The following is a 6216-nucleotide window of genomic DNA, read 5'->3' as shown; positions in this document are numbered from 1 at the left end:
CCCTCCCTCCCTCCTTCCTTCCTTCCTTCCTTCCTTCCTTCCTTCCTTCCTTCCTTCCTTCCTTCCTTCCTTCCTTCCTTCCTTCCTTCCTTCCTTCCTTCCTTCCTCCCTCCCTCCCTCCCTCCCTTCCTTCCTTCCTTCCTTCCTTCCTTCCTTCCTTCCTTCCTTCCTTCCTTCCTTCCTTCCTTCCTCCCTGCCTTCCTTCCTTCCTTCCTTCCTTCCTTCCTCCCTCCCTCCCTGCCTGCCTTCCTTCCTTCGGTTGGAAGGCAGCTTTGGAGTGTGATTTTGTAGTTGTCATCCAGCGATGTTTCTGTGATGAACAGGATGTCAATGCCATTGTCATCGAGTAGGTCGAAGATCTCTGTTGAGTGTTTTGACATGGATCTTGCATTTATTAAATTGCAGTGGAGTTTTGAGGTGTTGTTTGGTTTGGACTTTCTAGTAGAAGTCGTCTTCTGATCGGTGTTGAGGTTTCCTTCCTGGTCGAACTCTTGTTGGGCAGTAGGTTTTGGGGTGTCTGCGTCTTCAAAGAGTTCCTCTAGGTTCTGTCTTGGGTTTTTGTTTTCATCGGGCTCGTCTTCCGGGGTTTGTGTTTGTTGATTGGAAGTTCTTCTTGTTTTGGTGATGTAGGGTGTTATCACATCTGTCGTGTGTTTGCTGTATTTTGTGTTGTTCATTCTTCTTCTTCGTGCTAGTGTTAGGTTATTTGATGTTGCTGCTTCTATCGTACGGTTGGTTTGCTGTGGTGCCCAGTTGTCAGCGAGGTATGGAGTTAAGTAGAGGGATTTGTCTCTTCTCTCTGTGTTGGCTCGGTTTTTGTTCCTATTTTAGACTGGTTGTCTTGTGGTGTAGTAGTGGGTGTGGAGGGCTGTCTGCTACTAGTTTGGGCTTTGTCTGTAGGTGGTATTCCGGTTGATGTTTCTGACTCGTTCAGTCGCTGTCTTGAGAGGGTAGGGGAGGTGGTTAAGGGTTATATAGGATTAGTCGGTGGCTCTCTTTAGTGACTGTCTCCCTGGACGCGGTTCACTGTGGTGAGCTAGCTATGTGGGTTTGAGAAGGGTATCTCCTAATTGAAGAGTGGGTTGGGGGTGCCACTAGGATTAACGCCTTATGAGGCGTGAGCCCCTAATTGGAGAGTCACTCCACAGTAGTTCACTAGTGGGTTTGTCTCACTTTAGGGTGAGTTGGTCAGCAAAATTTGAGAGATCTTTGTAGTGGGGGATGCATTTATCAGTGCAATCTAATTTCAAGCCGAGCTAATGGAGACAGAGCCCCTGCTAGATCTGAGAGATCTGTATAGTGGGTGAGAGGTTTATTCAATGCAATCTAGATATCACATTGCAGTCTGGACACAGAACGTCTTTTAAATTAATATGGGTTTGTTAAGAGGCTTGGATTCTAGTGTAGAGTGGTTGTTCTGCACCTGGCCACACCCACTCAACCTTACTGGTCCTTGTAGTTGATGGTTGACGGCTGGCTACTGGCTTCCCCTGCAGACACCTGCTGACACTTCCTGGAGCCACCGTTGTTGGAGCCGCCCTTGGCCTTGGGGCCCTTAGCTGCAGGGGGTTGCCGAGCAGAAGGCTGCCCTTTTGCTTCCCAGGAAGTTGCAGAGTAGATGTAGATTAAGATGTACATTAAAGATATAGGGCCTCATTACGACCCAGGCGCTAATGGGTTAACGGCGCCGTAAAAGTCTGTGGCGCCGTTAACCTATTAGCGCCTAATTACGAGGTCCCTTTGCGGGACCCGACCTTAACGGCTGGTTTTACCAGCAGTTAAAGTAGGGTGCCGCAAAGTGACCTTGGCGATAATTACGGTACCGCTAATAGCGGTACCGTAATTAGCGCCTTCCCCATTCCCATTGAGCCCTATGGGGCAAACATGGGATTGGGGAAGGGCCATGGCAGTATGGGGAATTACAGCCCCGCCAACCTCAGAATGGGGTGGTAATTCCCCATTCCGCCATGGCGGACACCGGCATGGACCATGGTGCTAATAGCACCATCGTCCTCCGCCTGGGTCATAATGAGGCCCATAGAGTAAAACATGTCATGCCTGTCCCCTTTACCCTCAGCGCATTGCTTGTAATGCCATGCCATCCCCTGGGCCCACCAGCTCCTCACATGCACACATACTTGATTATCTGTGATTGCTCTATTCTGGGAGCCCAAAGGGGCAAGCATGTTATGTTTTAATGGGCACACTAGATGTCTAGTAAAGACTGCCATGCCTACCTGCTGGGGCACCCAGCACCTTGAACATACACATAATCACAATGGGATTACATGTGTGTTCAAGGTGTTGTGGGCCCCATAGGGCAGTCATAACAATTTCTATTGGGCACCTAAGCCCAGTAAAACATACAATGGATATCCCTGCCAGCACCTTGCACACATAATCTGCCCACTGAACCCCACAGCGCCTCACATGCATGCATTGTCACATTCATAATTAATTGATTATGCATGTGTGCAAGCCACTCTGGGGCCTAGTGGGCATGAATGCATTTTTTATTGGCCATCTATGATAAAGCAAGCAAGTGTTGCTATGTGGCTAGACTGGCTTTTTGGTGCAGCCAGTCAAGCCATTTTTTAACTGTGGCATGATAGTTTGTATTGGGAGTCTTTGGTCAAGCAAGCATGGCAACTGTTATTACATGGTAAGACTGGCATTTTGGTGCAGCCAGTTTTGACATGTCTTCTTATTGTGGTATGACCTTTTTAATGGCAAAGCCAACAATAGTATATTTTTACGTGGGGATACTACCATATATTGGCAAAGACTGCCTGGACATGTATTTGTATGGTATCATTACTAGCATTATACGCAAAGCAAACATGAATATGTTCTGTGGGAATACTGGCATATATTGGTGTAGCCATCATGGACATGAATGGGCACCACCTGCTTGAACATGTTTTTAAGATGGCATATATTGTGGGCACAGGCATAATGAAAATGTGTTGGAAAATGCTCCAATGCACTGTTGGTGAATGGCATCTATTAGGTTTTTGGATTTGATTTACCCTACAAAGGCAATTGAGAACGTTCTGTCTTTGTACCCAATTGCTTACACAAAGTCAGCTGTATAATGCACCATTTTAACCAATTATTCAAAAATTGTCTCTGTAGTTGGGAGGCAGGGGAGGACAACCCTGCAACTGCTTTGCTTGGTTCAGCCCCCTTGCTATGTTCATGCACTTTGGCATATTCGGGGGAAATGTTTATGCCCCTCCTATTAAAAGATTCACCAGCCATCACTGACTGGGTGGCGGGTGGGTGAATGGGTATGAATGTGTGCATGCAAGGCTGGGACCCAGGCAAAGGGCATTAGAGCATGAACATTTTCTTACACGCTTTACTGGTATTTTTGTGCAAAGCCAGCTCGATGAAGGTTATTACATGAAGGAGGGTTTGCAGTGAGGCGTTCATAGCACAATGGGGCAGGCAGACTAGACATTTTCATTCCATAGCATGGCTTTGTTACTAAAATAAGCAACACGGCCAGCATGGTGTGCGTTCTTACATGGGGAGGGTAGAGCCACTTGTGCAGTCAGCAGGTAAATGTTTTCTTACTGTGCACTTAACACCAGTAAAACATGCAATGCCAAAGTCATCATGAGTGTTCTTACATGGTAAATTGTGGGTTGAGGCATTTCAGCAGCCAAACAAGGACACTTTTCCTTTTTGTAGAATTGCATGTTTTACTGGCCTTGCTCTGGGGAACCCCCCATGAGCATCGTTCTTCGCCTGCCAAGGCATTACAAAAGGGGAAAGACCATATGCAAATCAGGCCCGGTCCCACCCCCAAAGGGGCAGTCCAGCTCGAACTGCTAGGTCACATCCCTTCTGCACGAGACCACAAGCTTCCCAAACATGTTTCGGCCTTGTTGGGCCTCATCAGTGAGGAGTAGCTTGTGTCTCTAGGCACAGCAGGCACGAGACCCATGTCTGGGCATACCCGCCGCACTCGGGGTGACAAAGCAAAAACAAAGAGGTGATGGCTGGAAGGTTTAGACTGAATCTTAACCACTGGCATTGCTCTGGGCAACCCCCCAGACCATCGTTCTTCGCCTGCCAAACCATTACAGAAGGGGAAAGACCATATGCAAATCAGGCTTGGTCCCACCCCCAAAGGGGCAGTCCAGCCCGAACTGCTAGGTCACATCCCCTCTGCACGAGACCACAAGCATCCCTAGACATGTTTCAGCCTTGTTGGGCGTTGTCAGTGAGGAGTAGCTTGGGTCTCTAGGCCCGGCAGACTCGGGACCCACGTCTGGGCATACCCGTCCCACTCGGGGTGACATAGCAAAAACAAAGGGGTGATGGCTGGAAGGTTTAGAATGAATCATAACCACGGGAAAAGCTCTGGGCAACCCGCATAGACCATCGTTCTTCGCCTGCCAAGGCATTACAAAAGGGGAAAGCCCATATGCAAATCAGGCCCGGTCCCACCCCCAAAAGGGGCAGTCCAGCCCGAACTGCTAGGTCACATCCCTTCTGCACGAGACCACAAGCATCCCCAAACATGTTTCGGCCTTGTTGGCCCTCATCAGTGAGGAGTAACTTGGGTCTCTAGGCACAGCAGGCACGAGTCCCACATCTGGGCATACCCGTCCCACGCATGGTGACTACAGAAAAACAATAGAGGTGATGTCTGGAAGGTTTAGAATGAATCTTGACCTCTGGCATTGCTCTGATTTTCATTGTGGTCTTTCCCCTTTTGTAATGGCTTGGCAGGTGCAGAACGATGGTCTGGAGGTTTGCCCAGAGCAAAGCCAGCATGACCATTTTCTTATGGTATCATTAATGTGCCTAATATTACTGGCCACACACAGAATTGGTGCATTTGTGTGTCAGGACTCAGGGGTCAGACCCAGCCCCTTTGCTTCTACACTAAGTGAAACGTTTAATGGTTGATTAAAATCACATCTTTCACCTAGTGCATTGTGTGGCCCGCTTGTTAAGTTTGGAGGGTGGGGGGCTCAGCATGGCTTGCATGGGGCACCCACATTTTGTGTTACACCCATATCTAAGGGAGAGTAGATAAAGTTGAAGGCCTACAGTGATTCAATAGTGCCCGTAGTTCCTTCCTCCAAGATTTCCTGTCCAGAGGACCTAGCCATTTGACATGACATGATTGGTTATTCATAACCCGCTTCATACCCAAAGGTTTCTAAGCTCGGACCCGTGGATCGAACCCGTGTTGCTCCGTGTCGTCTTGCTTCCAAGGCAAGCACATTGCCCCTGAGCTATCCTCCCGAGACCTCCTCGTGTGGGACAGAGCGAGAAGTAAATGGGCGTCTGCGTGCCTATTGCCTTGGGCATTCTTTCAACACACCCGCTCTAGCAATGGTAAGCAGGCATCGCAGAAGGCCTCAAAGACTGACCACCCCTGAGCCTGACACACAAACCTCACGCAAATGTGCAACAGACTTTGTGCACATAAGGATAGACTTGTGGTCCAACCCCTCTACTTTCCCTGATTGTTTCTGTCCACATTTGCCTTTCACACAGTCTATTCTTTCACTCTGTCACTTTTTGGCCAGTAGGCCCAGGAGTTTGTTTTGTAGGAGAAATTAAAGGTACTCTCAGGCAATAAAAGCTAGAACTCCTCACGGGTCTCCTGAGCTTGGGGCGCGCAGTCCTAGTAGTTTGAGGCAGAAGGCATCACTCTGCTTAGATGTCCAGCCTTAGTCTATGAAAGCAAGAACTTGTCCAATTTCTCACCTAGGAGAGTGGTGTGTTTACTTACTTTTAAACAGACATAAATGTGACTGCAGCAGCAGCAAACGTACAGTGGTAGTGGGCAAATGCCTGCCCAGGCAATATCCAGAGACCCCCTAGGATGAAGCCAAAGGCTGTGCTCAGCTCACAACTCTAATAATCTGCATCACGTTGACCACGTTGCTTGTGAGTTGGTGGGAGCAATGCTCCTAATTGGCCAAAGGAAGGCTTAGTATCTATTCAGCCTCCAGGGCGCAGAGGAAGGGGGCTCAACAGCTCAGTGGGTGTAATGGCCCCACTCACTATCACCTTTCAAAACTACCATCCAGCCCCCCCCCCCAAATGTGAATTCTGGCTCCGCCCCTGCTGCTGAATCCAACACACAGCGGCACACTACTTTTAATAATTCATATTTACAGCCCTGAAACGTCCTTCAAACAAACAGTGCCTTGTTCTTCAGGCACCTTGGCGTTTACACTCCTAATT

The sequence above is a fragment of the Ambystoma mexicanum genome, chromosome 11, assembly GCF_040938575.1.
Source record: "Ambystoma mexicanum isolate Mex_15411 chromosome 11, UKY_AmexF1_1, whole genome shotgun sequence".
Taxonomy (NCBI): Eukaryota; Metazoa; Chordata; class Amphibia; order Caudata; family Ambystomatidae; genus Ambystoma; species Ambystoma mexicanum.
Note: the sequence above shows the minus strand (reverse complement) of the source record.